Source organism: Podarcis tiliguerta, assembly GCF_965153285.1.
Source record: "Podarcis tiliguerta genome assembly, chromosome: 2".
Lineage (NCBI taxonomy): Eukaryota > Metazoa > Chordata > Lepidosauria > Squamata > Lacertidae > Podarcis > Podarcis tiliguerta.
The window spans coordinates 30,244,615-30,267,696 of NC_139535.1; the positions used below are offsets into that span (position 1 = coordinate 30,244,615).

General features: G+C 42.8%; 1 long non-coding RNA gene across 1 annotated transcript in view; it reads left to right on the top strand.

Annotated features, from left to right (window-relative positions):
- LOC310671149 overlaps positions 1-15,014 on the top strand; it is a 35,625-nt gene extending 20,611 nt beyond the window's left edge. Inside the window, exon 3 of the long non-coding RNA XR_014507831.1 lies at positions 14,529-15,014. This is a non-coding gene — a long non-coding RNA (uncharacterized lncRNA). The remainder of the gene's footprint in view (positions 1-14,528) is intronic.
- The last annotated feature ends 8,068 nt before the right edge of the window (positions 15,015-23,082 follow it).

Below are 23,082 nucleotides of genomic sequence, written 5' to 3' on the forward strand. Positions count from 1 at the left end.
TGAACTGAGGTACTCCTGCCCTTAGGACTGGACTGAGCCTTGCATACGGACTCTGCCTCTAGGCCAAGAGTCCTTGAAGCCTGGCTGGTTGGCTGGCTACTCCCTCTACTGAGCTCTGCTGTGGCTGGCAGCACTGGACTACGACAGGCATCCAATGTTGCCAACAGCCACCAAAAAAGGCCTTGAGGGCCACATGTTGGAGAACCATTCTTTTTAGAAGTTCTCTTCACTTTCCCAGGGTTCTCAATGATCACCTTAAAATTCTATAATACAAAAGTCTCCCAAACACTCCTTGCCAATGGCATTATGTAAAAAGTTAAAGTAGAGCAGGCAGCAACAACCAGTTTGCATAGGAGGGAAGGGCCATCAGGAGGATGCTGTCTGGATAAGGCCCTCAAAGTTGGGTGGCACAAACAAAAAATGGTTTCCTGTTGTAAAAAAAGGGGGGGGCGAGGGAAAGAAAGGGTGTGTGCGGAGATTCCATACACTACCAACAATGGCCCTGCTACACACAAAAATGAAAATGCTGAATAGATGAGGCAAGTTATATCCAACCAATCCCTTGTTTATCTTACTACTTTTTCTCTCAATTCCAGTTGCCAGTATCCACCACTAGTCACAGTGCTTGTTACCTGGGTAGGAGGAGCATGATTCAAACTGCTTCATTCAGAAGATGTCCTGGGCCATCTTGCAATGCCATCATATAGAGATTGCCAGAGCCACCCTATTTGCTCGATAGTGTGATTCAGCTTCATAATGAATCATAGAATCATAGAGTTGGAAGAGACCACAAGGGCCATCGAGTCCAACCCCCTGCCAAGCAGGAAACACCATCAGAGCACTCCTGACATATGGTTGTCAAGCCTCTGCTTAAAGACCTCCAAAGAAGGAGACTCCACCACACTCCTTGGCAGCAAATTCCACTGTCAAACAGCTCTTACTGTCAGGAAGTTCTTCCTAACGTTTAGGTGGAATCTTCTTTCTTGTAGTTTGGATCCATTGCTCCGTGTCCGCTTCTCTGGAGCAGCAGAAAACAACCTTTCTCCCTCCTCTATGTGACATCCTTTTACATATTTGAACATGGCTATCATATCACCCCTTAACCTCCTCTTCTCCAGGCTAAACATGCCCAGCTCCCTTAGCCGTTCCTCATAAGGCATCGTTTCCAGGCCTTTGACCATTTTGGTTGCCCTCCTCTGGACACGTTCCAGTTTGTCAGTGTCCTTCTTGAACTGTGGTGCCCAGAACTGGACACAGTACTCCAGGTGAGGTCTGACCAGAGCAGAATACAGTGGCACTATAACTTCCCTTGATCTAGATGCTATACTCCTATTGATGCAGCCCAGAATTGCATTGGCTTTTTTAGCTGCCGCGTCACACTGTTGGCTCATGTCAAGTTTGTGGTCAACCAAGACTCCTAGATCCTTTTCACATGCACTGCTCTCAAGCCAGGTGTCACCCATCTTGTATTTGTGCCTCTCATATTTTTGCCCAAGTGCAATACTTTACATTTCTCCCTGTTAAAATTCATCTTTTAATGAATTTTAACCAGCACCTTTGTACAGTAAGGCCTTCACAGCCATAGAGCGTGTGTGTTCAGGCAGAGCACAACAGACAATTAGATCTACATTGTGTACTTTTACGCACAAAGCCAAAAAGAGATATATAACCTCAGAGTAGCTATGGGGAACTGCTGGCCCTTCAGATGTTTCTGAACCACACCTACCATCACCCCTGGCCACTGGCCATGCTTGCTAGGGCTAATGGGAGGTGTAGTTTAGAAACACCCAGAGGGCCAAAGGTGCTCCAGCTCTGCTTTAAATCCTAGGGGAAATAATCATTGAAAAGTGTGTGCTACTTCTGCCCAAGCTCATGAACTGGGGGATAGCCATAGAAGAAGAGTTTGGATTTGATATCCCGCTTTATCACTACCCGAAGGAGTCTCAAAGCGGCTAACATTCTCCTTTCCCTCCCTCCCCCCACAACAAGCACTCTGTGAGGTGAGTGGGGCTGAGAGACTTCAGAGAAGTGTGACAAGCCCAAGCACACCCAGCAGCTGCATGTGGAGGAGTGGAGACGCGAACCCGGTTCCCCAGATTACGAGTCTACTGCTCTTAACCACTACACCACACTGGCTCTCAGAGGGCTGAAGCTGAGCAACACATGAGCTGATCCCCAAGTGGGGGGAAAGGTGCCCTTTCCTTTTGCTCTGTTCCCTAAATACTACACAGGCAATTACTCGTGCAAGATAAATTAAGACCCAGGATGGAGTTTATCCATTGCTGCCTCTCTGAGCACCCTGTTTTGAAACGTGGCTCACATGGGAGTTCTGCTTGCTTGATTTGGCTCCTTAATTTATGGCATAACAGCATGTGGTAGATAAGAGAATTCCCATTAGGACTTCACAGAGCCCCTCTCCCAATTTTTTCTCTGTATATTCCAAGTGAAGGTGGAGAGGGCAAAGCTTTGATGAATAAGGCATATTTTCTCACTAGCTTCTTTCCTTAACTAGCTCAGGTTTTTGAAATAACATGGAATGACCACCGAAAACACTTCTTTGATAGTAGTGAGGAACTTAAGATAAAAAGCAGCTGGGCAGGAGGGTTCCTTTCCTTTTTTTCCTAAGACAAAAGGAAACAACTTTGAACTCGGTAGACAATGTAGTTTAAACCCAAACAGATGTGGCGTAATCTCCTTTTTTGATCCTCTTGTAGGTTTCCTTTTAAAATGCGTACATGTGCGTTGAAATGATGACTTTCAGATGTCTCAACGTAATTTGTCTCTGTTGGAGTATCACCTTGGTACATAGATCATATGTGCCGAATGTTTAAAGTCTTTGAACATGAACTGAAGGGAACCGAGTAGAATTTATGTTGGTCTTTTAGCTCCTTTTTGGTGACCATGTAACAGAAGCAGTATAATCGCACTAATGCAGAAAGTTTGAACAATGACACCCACACCCACGTCAATAAATCCTTTACCGTAAGGCTTTCAGATGTAACTAAGCTAAACTGATCTAAGTTAGAAAATATGACGTTTGAGACCATGAAATGGTAGACTAATGTGCCGTAAACACCCTAGCTTTTCTTGCTTGATTGACATTCGTTAACATGAGGTTTTCCTGTGTGCATGGCTATGCTCTTACCGCCCTAGCTACCCCAGTGAGATACCACAATTAGGAATCAACAATGGAACAGATTTCCTTTCAATAGCCATGCCAACGCACTTACGTGATAAATGTGGCAATGACACCGTCCTTCTGCGTGTGCATAAATCTACTTCCAACTTCAAAGAGTTATAGATTCATGGCCTAACCACCTTCTGCAGGGGAGAATATAAAAGACTGGATATACAGAGGAAGTGGCAACAGAAATATGTGGTGCCCAGGTGTGAATAACAATTATAATATCAGAACTGCATGTCTGGGAATGATAAAGTGAAGGCGGAAGCATGAACCCAAACTGGTGGGAAGACTGCAATCAAATTCTCTCTTAATAATCCTAGCACTTATATGATACTGTCTTCAGGCCCAAAGAGATCCTTGCTTGAGTTCCAAATATGCTGAGGATCTTTCTTCTGACCTTGGCTTAGCTCCACCAAATTTTCTGTGCTGCAAAATGTGAGTTATGATCTTTAACACCTGTGGCTAAGATTTAGTTAATACAAGTATAGGAGAATCTGGGAGCCTTTAGAAAACGTTGTTTATATCTCTGAACATTCCTCTTTCTTGAAAAATTGCTGGTTCACTAGCCATTTCTCTGCTCCAAATCCATTCAGAGCACACCTAGTCAAAAATTTACATTCTCAGTATTACAGTACTTGCTCGAAAATCTCTTATGCAAAAATACTGTCACCCTACAATTCTCCTCTCCCTTAATTTTTGACTTGCCATCTTTCTGAAGAAACATGTACTTGTTGAGGAACATCTCCCATGAAATCATTCCTTCAAAGACCAGTCTGGCAAGAAAAAGGACTATTTCAGTGTGTTTTTTTCTTTAAAAAATGGCCAACCTAGATTTTGGTCACTAAACCTCTCAGTGCTCATGATGAACGATTCAGTCGACTGATTCACCACACACAAATTCAACCTGTGCTTGGGGAGAAAAGTTAATAGAGCATTCATGGAAGTGTGTGACTCAATAGCCAGTGCGCAGCATTCTTATTTACATTTTTATCCCACCCTTCCTTCAAGGAGTCCATTGTTCTCCCCTCATCCATTTTATCATTACAACAAGCTTGTTAAGTAGATTAGGTTTAGGGTGTGTGACTAGCCATGATGTCTATGCTCTGTCTCCACAGTTGGAGACAGCAATGTTTATGAATACCAGTTGCTGGAAACCAAAGGAGAGGAGACTGCTCTTGTGCTCAAACCCAGCTTCCCTGTTTCCCACAGGCATGTGGTTGGGCAGTGTGAGAAGAGGATGTTGGACTACATGAGCCATTGGCCTGATCCAACAGGCTCTTCTTAATGTCCTTGTGTTCTAATAACTGGGCCCAAGGTTATCTTGAGAGCCAGTGTGGTGTTGTGGTTAAGAGCGGTAGTCACGTAATCTGGGGAACCGGGTTCGCGTCTCCGCTCCTCCACATGCAGCTGCTGGGTGACCTTGGGCCAGTCACACTTCCTTGAAGTCTCTCAGCCCCACTCACCTCACAGAGTGTTTGTTGTGGGGGAAGAATGGAAAGGAGATTGTTAGCCGCTTTGAGACTCCTTAAAAGGGAGTGAAAGGCGGGATATCAAATCCAAACTCTTCTTCTTCTTCTTCTTGTGATCTTCAGGGCTCAGGAGGGATTTGAACCCAGGTGCCCTGGTTCTGGACTGACATTCTGACCACTACACCACCTTGGCTCTCACTGAAGGTGGTAGCAGACTTCTAGGAAAAGATGATAACATAGACTAAAACAAAAAACCAGCCAGGTTGTATTCTTGGGGTTTGTATTCTGCTGCATAACTTCTCTTTGTCTAAATGAAGCCAAAAGCAACATACTGAAGCTGGAAGAAAGATGAAGCTGACACATTTCTATAAATCACAGAAGTTGTACCTTGACAGAATTCTGTGATACTGTCCTGTGTCATTCTAGGGCAAATGTCTATTTCCAGCTGTCTGAGAGTTCTACATTAATTTCCTAGATGGGGTGTGTGTGTGTGTTTTAATCCTGCATATGGGTGGAGTTCTGAAATAAACCAGATATTTCCTGCTTTCTCTTACATGTCTAGGTCAAAACTTTAATATCTTTGCCAACACTGTCACTCCAAGCACAACAAACTGATGCTGAGATTTAAGGGGGGGAAACACACCCCAACCCCTCCAAAAAGAAAATCTCCAGATAATGCTTTCACATGATTCATTGTGAGATAAGAATGTAGTATCTAATAAAGTAAATACAGCCATGCCCAAAAATGTGATTTAAACAGCTGTTGGCTTAGAAGGGGGGCTGAAAACCAAAGGCCGTTATTTCTCAGGATCTTGTGGTAGAAAGTTTTGCATTCATGAAGCTTTAGAACATCTCTTCCACCCACCCAGTGAAGCTCAGCTGTAATTTCAAGTTTTCTACTCTTCAAGTTTTATTTAAGCAGCTATAGTTAATGTCCTTCAGATGTTAAGGAACAATACAAGATGTGCTGCTTATAACATGTCTTAGCATATTGCTAAACCAACCACTATGCTAAATATTCCTTAACATAGATGTCCTCCTACTCCGAGGAGGAATCTTACACATCCTGCCTATTTCCTTGGGCTAGGTAGTCTGTGTGCCCTGCCCTGTTTCCTGTAATCAGAATAGGTTGGCATCTTACCCATCACATGACTGAGGAGAGTGGTCTTATAACCAGGAGCTATATTTGCAATTTTCCAAGACATTTTGCCGATTTCTGCCCTGGATACTGCTTGCGGCTACAGTATTCTGGATATGTATGGGAAATTCCAGGCGTATGGCAATCCTACTATAAACAGTGCAAGTACAGAGAGCAGTGGGGTCTTTCCCATGGGCCCCACCACTATGCACAGTCAGTATAATGTATTGGGATGCCCCATTTTGGCCTTCAGGCTTGAACCATCTCCTGAACATGCTGCCTAGATACCACAACAATAGCATCCCATGTGGCCCCAGAAGTGATGGGGAGGAAGTTAAGGTCTACCTGTGTCTTTGTCTTCCTCTCCAGCAATGGAGCAAATGCACTTGCAGCTTTTTCAATGGTCTCTCGTCTCCTTCTGCCCCGTATACTGGACATCCTTAGGTGGGAACAGAGATGCAGAGAGGAAGCTATAATTTGTAGTAGCTGGCTGAGGCTACAGCATCCTTGAAATACCGTTCCTGTTGGGTGATCTCATCAGATACAGTACAAGCACCACCACACCTCGTGAAAGAGGGCTTATTCCTGTAATTCGTTCTATGTGTATATTTGTAAACAGATACAGCAAACTGTATGCCTGTTGCCTTTGTCCATGGAATTTTCTTGGCAGGGATACTGGAGTGGCTTGCCGGTTCCTGCTCCAGGTGGATTACGTTTGGTCAAAACCCTCCACTATGACCTATCCATCTTGGGTGGCCCTGCACGGCATAGCTCATGGCTTCTCTGAGTTATTCAAGCCCCTTTGCCATGGCAAGGCAGTGTTCCATGAAGGGGAGAGAAGGCTCCCTGGAAAATACCCTCATGTCGGGAAAGATGAAGGGCACAAGGAGAAGGGGACGACAGAGGACGAGATGGTTGGACAGTGTTCTCGAAGCTACAAAGGTGAGTCTGACCAAACTGCGGGAGGCAGTGGAAGACAGGAGTGCCTGACGTGCTCTGGTCCATGGGGTCACAAAGAGTCAGACACGACTAAACGACTAAACAACAACAGCAAACTGTGTTAAGTCTCTGATAGCATCTCTTACCACCCTCAAATTTTGATGACTCCTCAAATTTTGTTCTTCTCAGAGTGAGCTCGTTAATATTTGTAAAATTTTATTACTTATTTCCTAGCCAGAACATGGTTAGAAATCCTCCATAGAAGGGAAGAAAGCAGTTTCAGCATGTGAGTCTCATCACTCATGAGTATTTCTTATACTCGCCCCAACAATTTCCTGATAATAATTGTTTCTACTAAAGTTCAGATATTTGGTTTCAATTAAGCTTCTATTGGTTCCAGCCAGATAATCTTCTCCATCACTCTGCATTTTGTGTGATGAAAGAAGTACACCGAATTGCACTTCATCAGCAGCTGAATGTTTAGTTTTAACAGAGCCCCAGGCTACACTACGGTTAATCTAAACATACACATTTTGGACGAGTCAAGTGCTTTATTGTAAGCAATGTGGAAGTGGATGTGTTTGCAGCTGTTCTTCCAAAGGGGACCCCAAAGGTGGGCCTGGTGCGCTGCAGGTGTCTCACAGACATCTGCCAACAGTTATAGCTGTTGGAGTCAATGTTACATAAAGGCCTAAGTGGGTTTCATTTCTGGGTGATAACATTATAGCTGGCAGCTCAGTCTTGAAGAAAGATGAAATTCAGTTTGAGCAGGTCACTGAAATAGACGTCCAAATGAACATTCTCTGCCATTACTTCTTCTACTACTGGTCACTACTGCCTCATAGAACACTTAGGTGTTTTGTTGCTTCAAGAAAATAAAAATTGGTGGTGTTGTGGCTTCAGAAGACCATTTGTGGCTACATGGAGTCCACATGGCCTATACAGTCTAATTTTAGAAAGCTCACAAGTTTCAGACAAGAGGCTTTCCAGGCCCTACCTGACCTTTTGCATGCAAAACTGAGCCACAACTCTTCCTCTGAGCATGGTGTGGATTCTTAAAAACTCCCAGTATATTAGTTATATTTTGTATAATACAGAGAAGAGACAAGAATTGTTCTTTGAAAACCACCTGAATTAGATACAAAAGCTGTGCATAGACCTGAATCAAATTTATTTCTTGTCACCCTAAACCTTACCTGCTTCACTACAAAGAAAAGGAGAAGCAGCTACCTTCAATTTGGCACTGCCTTGAAACCTGGATAGCTTGTCCATTAAGAGCACAGGGTATTCATTGCTGCTCTGTTGATTTATATTGGGAAGCTGGGCATGGAAAGAAGATGTATGAGCAGTGTAAAAGTAAGCAATACTCTTTGGCAGTAAGACAAATACCTGTTGAAGTGTATGCATGAAAGAGTAAAGGTGCTTCTCGTACACAGAAGAAATGTTTTTAGTGAATGCACCACATCATCTTTCCATTCTTTTCAAGTGGATCAAAATGTAACATCAAATGAGGTTTATTTCATGCAAGTAAATTTTTACACTCTTTGGTAACTAGGCTCTGTTGGACCTGAATAAGGCAATTTGAGCTCTTGGTAAGCCCATCTGCATGCAAGCTTGACAAACGCTAACCTTTATTAAATGGACACTCCTAAATTCAGGCTAACATAATTGAAACCAGTAGGAGAATTAAATTATAACTAACCTCATAAAAATGTGTCTTCAAGCAAGGCATGATGCTGAAGAAATTGAAAAATGAAACATGTTGCAAGGTACTCCGGCTACTGCAAGTCTCATTGTTATTTTAGAAATTTGTAGGTGCCAGCCTTCAACTGTAAAAGGATGACATCTTAGGGTGGTATCACTGCTAGTCTTATCCAGTTTTGGGAAACACTTGCCTGCGAGTGCTCCAACTGGAGAACAGCCTCTACCAAAGGTGCCATGTGCTTTGAAAACACTTGAACTCAGGACGCAAGGGAGAAATGTGCTAAGAGGAAGGCATGCTTGGCAAATCCACACCGTGATCAACTCCCACCCGGAAACGAATGTCCCCACTATGGAAGGACGTGTGGATCCAGAATTGGCCTCCACAGTCACTTACGGACTCATTGTTAAAACCGTGTTTATGGAAGACAATCTTACTCAGCTACGAGTGATCGAAGAAGACCCAGTTTAAGTCAACAGACATGACTAACTATTCTAAGTAGGACTTAGCTGATCCTACACACAATAAACTGGCATAAAGCAAGATTGTGCAAGTAAAGTTATGCCAGATCCAAGCTCCATTAAATAACAGGGCTACTGCTTGCTAAAAACCAGCCTTTAAAATAGTATTTTTGTTACTTTATCTTCAACCCATGTTGGGTTGCCCTGTCATGTGACTGAGCTCAATGATCTTGGAGTCCAGTCTGACTCTTGCTTCTTTGCCACACCCCTGGAATGCTCTTTCCTCCAGGGATTACACTGGCTTAAGAGCCACCAGGGTCAGCTCTGGGCCCGAGCTGAACCAGGATGGAGGCATATCTCCAGCTGAGCATGGGTTGAGGGAATGAAGGCAGTGTAGCCCAGTTGCGCCAAGATCCTTTTGGCTCAGCTGAAGATTCACTGGTTCCTAACCTGCTCATCCTGGTGGATCTTGCTATTGGGTTGCTCCCTACCACCCTTAATTCTGTGACGGTTTAAAACGAAGCCTGGAACATCATGAATGTAACAGCTACCTGTTTCCCCACCTCAAAATGCCAAAATTTTAAGTCAGGTCATGAAATTAAGTTGTTGTTGTTAAATGTCTTAGTCACCTTTCTCAAAACAACCCACGGCAACTTACAGAAATGTAAAAGATATGAAAGAAATGTAAACCTGATAAATGTACCAAAACGTACACCACAATGAATCCATGTCATACTAAAAACACCCTGCATAAAAACGAGCAAAATCAAAACCAGCAGGATATGCAATTACCTAAAAGTAAATAAAAAACTAATGATCTGTAAAAACAGACCATCACATGCCATCAAATGCCTGAGTGCAGAGGCAAGTTTTAACCCATTATCCGTGTCAAACAGGTCTCACTGGGTAGAGCATTCCATAGACACGAGGGCAACAGCTTAAAAGTCCCTTTCCCATGAAAATGTCCAGCACTGAAAAGACTAATCAGTTTGCAGAATCTAGGGCTGTAGGGGGAGAGTTTGTTGGCAGTGGAAGAGAAATTAAAGGATAGAAATACTGCATTTTAAATCCACTCTGGAGAAGAATCCAGAGTTACATGACGTATTAATTTATGCTTAAAAAAATTACAGACAAGTCCCCCTGGCCCCACTCATTGCTTTCTATTTCTTCTTAAAGTGTTCGGATTTGTAAATTGGAAATGAGTTCACTTCCCAGACTAGATAATGTATTTTTCATAATTAAGATTCTAGTCTTGAGAATTCATGCAAAGAACAAGATATGAAGTTCCACATTACATGCTGTTTTATGTTCATTCAAAAACGTGATACTGAAATCTTCCAGAGGGTCTGGCTGTAATATGTAGAGGCAGACAACTAAACTAAGCATCTTAATTCCCATGAGATTTCAAAGTCTTCAAAGTCATGATGTAAGAAATAGAGGACCACTATTTTCCAGGGGCAGCTATTATTAGCAATCTTGCAGCCATTAAAACATTTCCTTAAAAAAACACACTGCATTATACAAACTGTTACTTTAATCGTGTCCAGAATAATAATCTAGTGAGCAGTCCAAAGTTTTTGTTTACTTTTATGCAGATTTACTTCCATTATTATATATATATATGAAGAAGAAGAAGAGTTTGGATTTGATATCCCGCCTTTCACTCCCTTTAAGGAGTCTCAAAGCGGCTCACATTCTCCTTTCCCTTCCTCCCCCACAACAAACACTCTGTGAGGTGAGTGGGGCTGAGAGAATTCAGAGAAGTGTGACTGGCCCAAGGTCACCCAGCAGCTGCATGTGGAGGAGCGGAGACACGAACCCGGTTCCCCAGATTACGAGACTACCGCTCTTAACCACTACACCACACTATACACACACACACACACACACACACACCACACTATTTCTAAAAATCTAAAAAAAATTCCCAAAACTTTGAGAACTTCATTGGAACCAATCAATATGTCATAAAAATGTGCCAAGCTTTTTTTAAGAGTCCTTCTTGATTGAATTGTGCAGTTTCATTTTTTACATTCATTGAGTGAAGTTCTACCACAGTCCAAATGAAGGTTATAGTTCACAGCTATAGAAATATGTGCTGAGGCTTCCATAATTTTTTATGAGATTAGGATTCCCATCCACACTCTACTCATAACAACCATTTCTCACCCCTTTTCAAACTTCAATTCTCTTCAAAAGTAAACGTGGAAGTATTTATGGATACATATTCCAAAAGAAAATGGACGAAGCAATTTTTCCATCGTCTCTGTCGTGAGATGTGGAAAATCTTTTCAAATGGTTTCAGTTCACCCTTTGATCACTTTTCCTTTTTTTTTTTTGAATGGCATGATGCCCGGTGTGTTTTATTTTGTTGATTTCCACCTGCTTTGCGTTAGCAACTGTTGAAAGCTGGAGCATGATTTTGATCGTGACTTGGGAGAGTTAGGAAGTTGATCCATCATACATGGATGGGTTCAGTCAGCAGATCAAACAATTCCTAGGCACATCACTTGTTGCTGAAAGTGAGTTCAATTCCCATAGATTTCCAGATGGATGGAGAAATGCAACAGTGTTCCCTTGTTGAAAGCATTACAGTGGCCCATTAGCAAAGATATGTGTGGGTGGCTTCCGTGAACTGTTCTCCCTTTTCTCTCAAATCTCTTTTGTTTTTCTAACTCATGGGGGCAGTAAGATTACCTCAGACGCAGCCTGGAATATTCCCTGAGGGTTGCCTTGGGAGACGGGCACCTTTGTAAAAATAACAGGTGTATCTAGATAGTTTTGGTCTTGGTATCTTCAAAGGGAAACCTGCAAAGCAGAGAGGGAAAATGACAAATCCTGACTGCTGTTAATTGTTCTCCTTCAATAAAAAAAGCATGGCTTGTCTATAGATTCCGTCTAGTATCTCTTTCCAAATTAGGGGCTGGCCCTCTGTGCTTTATTATCTGATGTAGATAAAGCCGCCCGTATCTCCAACTTCAAAGAAGAAACCTTTGGCACTGTCCATTTCAATTAATCACGAGAGAAAAGAGTTTTTAAGTAACTGGAAACATTTATTCTAATGTATGAGAAGATTTCTTACAACTAAGCATTTCTTTTCAAAATGCAAGGGCAGCATAAGTGCTTAGCAAAAAGACTTTCTTATCTTTATACACTTTCATTCTCGCTAATCAGCAGTAACAAAGACGTGGCTAATTTTAGAAGATTTATATTTGATGTCCCCCTCTCTCTGTGCTATCCTTCATTTGCTGCTTTTTTTCTTTTTTGTTTGGTTAAGAAGAAGGAAAAATAAAGGTAGAAATCTACAGGATACAAAACAGGGAAATAAAACCCCAGAATTACTGTGTGTAGAGTATGCTCACAGAACTATGCAGCGGTGTATGGGATGTTAGGGGAGGGGTAGTACCTCTTTTGCCCCCACCTGGCACCCAGCTCTCACCTGTGACTCCTAGAAGCTGTCAGCATGCAACAGTGGCCACGCCCCAACTAAATCAGATGAGGATAGTCAATGGGTCTCAAACCCTCAGTGAGTTAGGGAGTTCCCCCGCAGGTGAAGACAGGCTCCAGCAGATCAAGCAGATGAGAGAAATAGTGGGTCCATTGGTTAAGAAGCCGGTTTCTGCACGTGCTGTAGAGGGAAGTGAAGGGGCTCATCAGCCTGAGAAGGTAGTCCTTCTAGGACAGGGGTCAGCAAACTTTTTCAGCAGGGGACCGGTCCACTGTCCCTCAGACCTTGTGGGAGGCCAGACTATATTGGGGGGGGGGGGAATGAACGAATTCCTATGCCCCACAAATAACCCAGAGATGCATTTTAAATAAAAGCACATATTCTACTCATGTAAAAACACTAGGCAGGCCCCACAAATAACCCAGAGTTGCATTTTAAATAAAAGGACACATTCTACTCATGTAAAAACACACTGATTCCCGGACCGTCTGCGGGCCGGATTGAGAAGGCGATTGGGCTGGATCCGGCCCCCGGGCCTTAGCCTTTCCTTCTCCTGCAGATATCCCACAAAGCAGTGGAGGTTTAGCAGGCCGGATTTAGAAGGCAATTGGGCCGGATCCAGCCCTGGGCCTTAGTTTGTCTACCCATGTTCTAGGAGAAGGAAAACATGATCCTAAACCTCCACTGCTTTGTGGGATATCTGCAGGAGAAGGAAAGGCTAGTGGAAAGCTGATTTAGATAAGAAAAAGTGAGTTAAGTATGCTTCCTCAGCACCTCTGTTCCAATGCTGTTCAGAAAGCCCCCCCCCCAAGGCTACTTTGAAATAAATATTAAGACATGGTGGAGGGATCAAATCCTAGGTATTGATCATAGCAATCCCACATCATTAAGAGAGGCCTGTTTTCTCAAACTCCTGATGCCATTACTTTTAGGGCAGGTTTACACATTTTTCCCAGTAAAATGTTAGCTGCTGGAAAATGACACCAAGTGGTTCAGATGGGAGGGCAATAGACACTTTTCATGTTTATATCCTAATTGTGTGTAGTCTCTCCATGCCAGAAACATCATGTTCCAGTGCTGTCATGGAGACTCTTCATGGAGACTTCTTTTTTAGGTAGAGTCTCTTTGCCAACCCTAGCTACCTCAAGAATGTATGGCTCGGGCATGAAAAATCGGCACAAGATTTAGGAGATTACTGAAGATCACTGGCATGCTTTTTCACATGCTAAAAATGATAGGATTCCTTTCAGATTTGTCGTAGACTAGTATTAGATCAGTCTATGGTGGAAAGCTAAAAGTTCCATGAAACATTATACACCACTGACAGCCTTTACTGTTTGCTAAAGTTTCCTGAACCTCTGTACTGCTGCTGTTTTCCCCATTTAGAGAGTGATATACATGAAAATGCTTATTCCAGAAGTGGTAGGACATTTATTTTTTGTCACTAAGGTATTGAAATTAAATTAGAACAGAGGAGAAATTGTCATTGGCCCGTTAAAGAAGGACCACATACACATGGCTAGAAGATTAGTTAACAACTGTTTTGGCTGCATTACGCATTAGAGACAGAATGCCATCATTTCACTCCTGAGCAATTATACTTTTTCCAGATTGTCAGAGGGGCAGAGGTGTTCTGGGGAAATTGCTTCTTTGACAATGCAACTAGTATCTATGTGAGACATATTCCATTCTTTTGCCATATATGTGCAAGCAGATATCTTTCTGGGCCTGAGAAGTATAGTGTGCCAACTTGAAATTGCTTTAATTAAATAAAATAAAAGAAAAAAAGTATCCAATTTAATGTTGTTTAATTTCAAAGCAGTTAAAAAACCCTCCAAACAGTAAGAACTTGAAATCTAATCATTACTCTTCAGGCATCAGTCCCTGAAAATATATTCTTAAGATTCAAATATCATGATATATTTGATTGGCATGAGAAGGTGCTTGGATAGGGAACCAGAAATTATGGGCGTCCCTGAATGACATCCACAAGCCCCACCCACTGACTCCTTCCCATTTTAGCTAAATTATGCCCTTCCCAAGTATGCTTCTAAAAATAGTAATTAAGGAGGCTGGAACAAGAGGAAGACAGACCCTCCAAGTGTCCCTATTTTCCAGGGACGTCCCTGATTTAGAGAAGCCATCCTGGTTTCTGATTTGATCCTGGAATGTCCCATTTTTCCTTAGGATGTTCCTAATCATGGTTCTTTGAGTGATTAGCATCATGGACTGATGAAGATTGCTGTGAAACCTGGATAATATCTGAAGAACAGGTCTCATCTATTTGACTTCAATTGATCATTTGGCTTTGCGCTTCCAGCTAATGACCACTTGAAGAACGCTTTCTGGTAACCACCCCTACATTTATTGCTTTGTGCTTCCAGTGAACGACTATTTGTTCCAGCTGTGTTATGACATATTTATCACGTACATAACCAGTACAGCAACAAGAGACACTGGTGTTAGAATTCCTGCTCCGTGATTGCAGTTATAGGATTGTTGTCTATCACATGACGGTGTATGTTTTGACTCCACAGAATGAGAAGTGACGGAGACAGGATGTTTGTGTTACTGTGTTCCATGAAGTGGGACTATTGTCCTTTGTTCTTTTTCTCTTTGCTGTCTAGAGAGAGAGGGAGCCATGTTGCAGTGCTCCGTGTGTGTTTGTATGTAAATAAAGTAGATTAGCCAAAATGCTGAGTTGCTGAGGTCTGTTATGCAAACTGCGAACACTCTGCGGTGTCACTGTGTGCTGGTGTTTATTGGCATCAGTTGCTGTGATGTTCGGGCTGAAGAAAGCTTTTGAAGCTCCCGAATGAATGACCAGGAGGGAGAGAACATACCAGTCGGGCATGTGTCTCTACCAGGGTCCTACTCGAGTGTAGGACGAGCTCCTGACAACTGGTACATTCTTTGTTCATGAGTACCTCCAGGCTTGGTTATGCACATTGCACTTTAGTTTGCTCATTGTCTAGTTGGTTTATGAGTGTATATATTTATTCCAGTAAAATTGTTTTGGTTTGTTGGTTTGTTGTTCAATTATTGTTATAACACCTGATATTTTTGTGTATACTTTGTAGACATGACTGTTCATAAGCACAATCTCTCGAACTGTAGAGCTAGCTCAGCTCCTTGGTTTTCTGAGAGCCAGGAACTGCAAGGCGAAAGTGGTGCCAATGAGGTCAAACCCTGATGAATGAAGCCAAGAATCAGAGCCGAAGACACCAAAAACACACCAAGGCCCAGAAGATTCTGCTTGTTCAAACAAAGTCTCAGGGGAATAGTCTGTTCTGTCTAGCAGGGCCCTGTCACCAGCCTAAATGGGCAGGGCAAGTTCAGAGCATGAAAATCCTTCATTGCCCTGGAAGATACTCCAAACTGCAGTTGTGATGATTCATTGCAGCTACATAAAGAGCCGAAGGTTCCTATTCTAGCTCACATGTGGGGGTTTTCTGACACAGAAGGAGTGGTTGGTAAAGTTGCTTTCCTCCTGCAGAAAAAGCAGATTCTGGACCAGATAAATGCCAGCAGAAACAAAGAATGGGTGTGTCTGTACTTAATTTTTGGTGCACATTCCATTTGTTTCAAAGTATGTCTGACATCAGATTTCTGGCAATCCACACCATTTTTAAAGGGGGATATATATATGTTGACCCAGATTTATTTTGCAGCAAATCTTCATGATATGAGGTTTTCTGAAAGCCTTGTATAACCTGTGTTGAATATTACGAAATAACTTCCACTGGTTCTATTAAAATGACTTCAATAGTATATTAAGCCCAGTGTTCAGGGGTGTAGGAAGGGGGTGGGGGGTGGGCCGCCCCAGGTGTTATCCTGAAGGGGTGTGACATTCGGCGACACCCCCCCACAACTCCCCCAAGCCCAGTGAGTGGCAAAGCGGCAAGTGGCAAAGCAGCTGCTACGACTCTCCCTCTTTCCCTGGTTTGCTGTAGGCTTGGGGGTGCCAGAACACCCAGCTCCGCCACTGCCAGTGTTTACATATTGAAAAATATGTGGCATGGCACCATTTGCCTTTTGCATTGATGTTTACTGTCCCCCCCCCTCCATCCTAGTTAAAGCACAGACAAGAGAAGAGTTAACTCCCATAATCTGCTGCAACATCAGAAAGTCAGATACATGATGGCCGTATTCCAGCAGAATATGTATTAGTTTTAAAATCATGGGGAACATTAGCTCTGCCATAGACCATAATGGCTACTGAGGAACTCCGTCAACCAATCCTGTGCCAGCTAATGAGTCTGAAAGTCTACGGAGGATGCATCAGAAAGAGTCTTGTGGTACAGCAGGACACAACTCATTTGATGTAATATTATCTTTAACAGACGCTGGGTAGTTAAATTTAGAACCAGTGGAGAAACTGATTCATTCTTTTCAGCCATCGTCTGATTTACTTCGCAAGCCATCCCTTGCCAGAGACTCCCTTGCCAGTGAGGTGTGGCCACAAGCTCTGAGAAGCTTAAAGCAATATATTTAGATTTTTACATCAGACATAATAGAAAGCTAAATTAGTTAGTGAGTTGAAAGTCAAAGACCAAAAGTACAGATACAGTGCATGAATTTGATTAACCAATTAGCCCCCTTCGAAGAGTTTCTTTGTAAAAGAAACCCTTTGGCTTATTCATCCTGATAAAATGTAATCTGGGAAAAGATTTGAGGCAAAGAACTACTTGATTAATAGTTACTCAGATGACAATTAGGAACATGAATATAGGTGGTCAGGCCTCAAACATTCTTCTGCATTGAGTATTAAAGTAAGCTGCTGAGTTTGCTGTATCTAGGTCAGCGCACCATATGTTTCCTGATTTGGATCAATGTCCTGAACAGCTGTAAGATTGCAGGTCTTCAGTTTTTAAATATTGGGTATTTCTTGAGACCGATCCAACTGAATGATGAAACTCACTGCCACAGGACATGAGACTGCACAATGTAATTATTAAAACTGTTTACAAAATGAAGGATTGCTCATCTGAGTTGCCTGTATCGGGGCCAAACTAGATGTGATGGTGGGGAGATGTCTTTTCATTTTCCAAGTAAGTTTAGGTTTACTGGATTTATGACTCGCTTCCCACAACACAAAGAACTGAAGCAGTTTGAAACATTAATAAAATGCAGACATAAAAACAGGGGCACCAGCTTTAGAGGGCTCTGGGTGCCCGAGCATCCACAAAAAAAATGTTGTGGGTGCTCAGCACCCACACTGCAGGGCCCCCAAGCAACTTCTGTTGCCTTGCAAAGCACTGCAAGTCACGTCCAAGGCCTTGTGAGACCTCAGAGATGCTTTCGGAGGTCTTGCGAGGTCTTGAACTTGACCTCTGGTGCCACCGGAAGTCATGTGCCGAGGATGTCATGATGTCATGTCACGCACACTGGGCACCCATGGCCTGGGGCCCAAGTCAGCTCCCTTGTATAAAAATGCATTAAAACATTAAAAACATAGATTTAAAGCACCCAAAACAATTGCAATATTGGCATCAGGGTATTGGGCAGACCTCTCTGAGGAATGCATTCCATAGATGCAGGGTTACTACAGAAAAGGCCCGTTCTTTCTTGTGCATGTACACATATGTGTTCCAATCCAGACTGGGACTGTGGCACAGAATTAAGGTATTGTGGTTGAGGTGACCTCAGATGATATGAAAGCACTGTCTGCTATGTTTGATCTTTGATAGCTTATTCTCACATGCATATAATGGTTTCAGATTGCTGTTACCGAGTGAAAACATTCTGCTGTTTAAGCTTATACACCGATATAATCAGTAACAGCTACTATTGCATTGTTGAGAAGGCATGTATAACTCAAATTAAGCATTTCCTAATCATGCCCCTGATCTAAAAGCCCTTAACCTTAATTCCAGATGTGTGCAAGCTGATCGTGATTACTCAGTGGCATGGAAAATATGCATGTGAGCTATTATAATTTCTTATTTCTGGGGCTAAGCCACAGTATTGCATGCCATTCAATACTTAATTCGTTTAAATCCTGCTTTTCCTCCAAGGTGCTCAAGGAAGCATTCCTCTGTTCCCTGATTTTTTTACTTATTCCCTGGAATCAAGTGCCATATCTAATGCAGGTGACACCTCTATTTTGGCCACCGAGAGCAATGGAGTCCCTGCAGTGAGCGTATCCTTCCCTAATTAAAACAAGCACTGGGAAGTTCAAGGTCAAGCCCTCTCATGGTTACAGGAATACCTCTTAAAACACGGTGGTGAACCTCCAGTCCACAGGAACTATTTGACCCCAACACGTGTTCCAATTTGGCCCACAAACTCCTTTCCACAAACCATGCCCTCCTCCCTTGCCACTGATGTCGTATGTGATGTTGGCTGCTGGGCCAGCAAATGTGCTGCTGAAAGTGAACTCCCGGTTCTTCTACAAGCAGTGCTTTCTGACGGTGCTGATCTGCAGACTGGTGCTCCACTGAGATCAGCTGCACTAGAGAGTTTCCCATTGGGAACTTCCTAGTGAGGCCAAAGGGGTTTGATGTCAGCGTGAATTGGTTGATCGTTACAGTCAGTGAGCCCCTTTGAAGGTATGCTCCATTGACAGTGCACATTCAAAGGTGCTCATGGCAAGCTCTGCTTTGCCCACTTGCAGGAAAAGTGTTTGAATGCGAACTGTACCCACAAGCAAAACTCCAAAGGGACTCAGCTGGATCATACATACATTGTTGTTGTTGTTTAGTCGTTTAGTTGTGTCCGACTCTTCATGACCCCATGGACCAGAGCACGTCAGGCACTCCTGTCTTTCACTGCCTCCCACAGTTTGGTCAGGCTCATGTTTGTAGCTTCGAGAACACTGTCCAACCATCTCATCCTCTGTCGTCCCCTTCTCCTTGTGCCCTTCATCTTTCCCAACATCAGGGTCTTTTCCAGAGAGTCTTCTCTTCTCATGAGGTGGCCAAAGTATTGGAGTCTCAGCTTCAGGATCTGTCCTTCCAGTGAGCACTCAGGAATGATTTCCTTAAGAATGGAGAGGTTTGATCTTCTTGCAGTCCATGGGACTCTCAAGAGTCTCCTCCAGCACCATAATTCAAAAGCATCAATTGTTCGGCGATCAGCCTTCTTGATGGTCCAGCTCTCACTTCCATACATCACTACTGGGAAAACCATAGCTTTAACTATACGGACCTTTGTTGGCAATGTGATGTCTCTGCTTTTTAAGAAGCTGTCTAGGTTTGCCATCGCCTTTCTCCCAAGGAGCAGGCATCTTTTAATTTCGTGACTGCTGTCACCATCTGCAGTGATCAGGGAGCCCAAAAAAGTAAAATCTCTCACTGCCTCAATTTCTTCCCCTTCTATTTGCCAGGAGGTGATGGGAGGGACCAGTGGCCATGATCTTCATTTTTTTTGATGTTGAGCTTCAGACCATATTTTGTGCTCTCCTCTTTCACCCTCATTAAAAGGTTCTTTAAAAGAACATACATACACTTACATTTCTGTCTTGCTGTTTTGCAATGCATTAGAATAGGCGCCTGCAACACATTGTAGACTGGGGAAAACACGCCACCTTCAGGTAAACGACTCTATATTTTTCTTGAAATATAAGGAGGAAAAAGGCAGACGAAAGTGTCAAAGACAGTGTAACATTGTGTAATGGGGATTAATTATACATGCACATTTTTTATCTTATCAGGTTTATTGTTGCAATTTTTAATTAAAATTTAATTAATGATGAAACTTTGACATAAGATCTTAGGATCATATCAGAGGACCCGGTGTGATGGGTGGTAACTGGGCAGACCCACTTTTAAATCCCCACTGAGCCATGAAGTTTGCTGCCTTAGCTTGGGCTAGTCTCAGAACCTAACCTACCTCACAGAGCTGTTGTAGGAATGAAGTGCGGGAGGAGAGCCACATACCGTATTTTTTGCTCTATAAGACTCACTTTTTCCCTCCTAAAAAGTAAGGGGGAATGTGTGTGCGTCTTATGGAGCGAATGCAGGCTGCACAGGTATCCCAGAAGCCAGAACAGCAAGAAGGATCACTGCTTTCGCTGCGCAGCGATCCCTCTTGCTGTTCTGGCTTCTGAGATTCAGAATATTTTTTTTCTTGTTTTCCTCCTCCAAAAACTAGGTGCGTCTTGTGGTCTGGTGCGTCTTATAGAGCGAAAAATACGGTATATGGCCGCAAATTCCTTGAGGTTAAAGTTTGAGTGTAATAAATGATAATAGGGCAACAGGAAACACAAGGCCGAATGACTTTTGATGAACACTGTGATACCAACCAAGACTGGGACAATTAGGAGCCCAAACTCCATAGTCATGACACTAGCATTAAAATTGCTTTCTAAATACTGTATTAAAACAAATGGCAGAAACTTATTTTCCTCAAAAATATTTATTGAGTCTTTTCATGTCTGCACAGATGCAAGGATCGGATAACTGAACACTATGACACTTCCTTCCAAGTAGGACTAGACTACGTAATAGTTATTAACCGTGTAATCCTACACAGGTCTGTTCAGATGAAAGTCCTGTTGACTTCAGTGAGGCTTACTCCAGGAAAATAAATATTTCACTGCAGCTAGGAATGAATGAAAACAAAGATTGCCATGTGCACCACAGTTTGGTTTAGAAACCTTTTAAGTTTAATGTTTATTATACAGTGGTACCTCAGTTTTCAAATGTCTCTGTTGATGAACATTCCGGTTTTCGAACACTGTAAACCCGGAAGTAAGTGCTTTGGTTTTCAAACAGGCCTCGGAAGTCGAACATGCCACGCGTATTCTGTATTCCGTATTGAGCTTTTGGTTTTTGAATGTTTCAGAACTTGAACGGTCTTCTGGAACGGATTATGTTCGAAAACCGAGGTACCACTGTACTTTTAAAATTATATCTTATATAGTTTATATTATGTTCCCAGATAATTTAACTGTGCTTATTTAATGTCACTGGTTTTAATTAAGGAACTGTTTAGGCACTTTTATTCTGTAAACTGCTTTTAACTCAGAAAAGCACTGGCAATCATGTACAAGTCTTCTGTTCCCATGTATGGGATTTAAATAAATATTTATATTTTATTTAGAATTAGAAACATTTGCTAATTTTCTCTGATAAGTCCCCTCCTGCCACTGGTATTCTTCCTCGCTGGTCCCCTCCTCTGGGTGTAGATTCAGTGCAGGCCTTGCACAAGTCTTGCACATACACACAGTGGTACCTCAGGTTAAGTACTTAATTCGTTCCGGAGGTCCGTTCTTAACCTGAAGCACCACGTTAGCTAATGAGGCTTCCTGCTGCTGCCGTGCAGCTGGAGCACAATTTCTGTTTTCATCCTGAAGCAAAGTTCTTAACCTGAAGCACTATTTCTGGGTTAGCGGAGTCTGTAACTGGAAGCGTATGTAACCGGAAGCGTATGTAACCTGAGGTACCACTGTACATACATACATACTTTCGAACACAAGGCATGGACTGGAATGTGTCCACCAATAAGAAATGCATGCACCTAAGAGGTGGTTGTGGCAGATCTTTGAGTGCCTCCTGCTCAAGTGAAATGCCAGGGAAACATTCACCAGTTTTTAGATTGAGGAATGCCTGCGATTTCTAGTGGCGCAATTCTAGTCACAGCAGCAAAAGGCTACCTTAATTTGATTGAAAAACTAAGCACCGCTTGGCCACTGGAGGGCAGCAACAGCCAATACAAGAAGAGCAACATTTCAACCCCCCCCTTTTTAAAAAACACCCTCCCTCCACACTCCTATAAAACGAACTGCTCATGCCAAGCTACTGCAAATATCTCCTCCCTTTGCAGATTAAATTGAATCTGCCTTGCCTTGCATAATTTGGAAATTCAAAAGACCAATTTCTGAGTGTAATTGAAAAGCACATTTCAGGATTATTCGCTGAATCAATAGTTCCAGCTAGAGTTCATATTAATCTATATACTGTTCAACAAGATAACAAGGGGATAGTTATATTTACTCAACATTTCAACAGTTCTATTGAAAGAAAATAGTGGTATCGTGTGCATGCATGCACGCACGTATGTGCAGGTGCATATTAAAATTATATGAATGGAATATACCCTACTTTAAAGGAAATTAGCATCTTTATTCTGGATGGGCGGGCGGGCTGCTGAGCGCCTGCTGTGCTGAGACAAACTTTTAATGCTTAATTAGCAAGTCATTCAGTTACCATGTCTGGGTAGGGGGACGAGGGTGCCCGAGGGTGTAGAATGCTGAGTTTAATCATGTGACGCCCACATCCAATTACTGGCTTTGGTAAAAATCAGTTCTTTCCCACTTAGCCTGAGCTGACTGGGGTTAAATGAGATCAGAATGACAAATCACTTGGCACACTCAGATCTCTTAGTTATTGGGGCAAAATATAACCCAACTTTAACATAAGCACAGAAAGGGGTTGAGCTGGTCTGCAACTGACCAGGAAAGGGATCTTGGGGTTTTGTTTGGGGTAGCTTGAGGAAAATACTCACCCAGAGTGTCCAAGCTGTGGATTTAAGGGAATTAAACTCACAATCCTGAGGGGGAGTTGGCACCCCTCTGACTGCAGGCCCTGCCCATGGACTTCCCAAAGGCATCTGGTCAGCCACTATAGGAAACAGGATGAGAAGACAATATATCCTTTGGTCTGATCCAGCAGGGGCTGCTCTTAGTTTCTTAGGATAAGTGACAGAAGGCAAAATGGAGCATTAACATCCCCTTTGCAGCAACTCCTGTGTCTGGTCTCTTAGGTGGAGTTAGGTTCAGAGTTGAGTTGCCAAATGC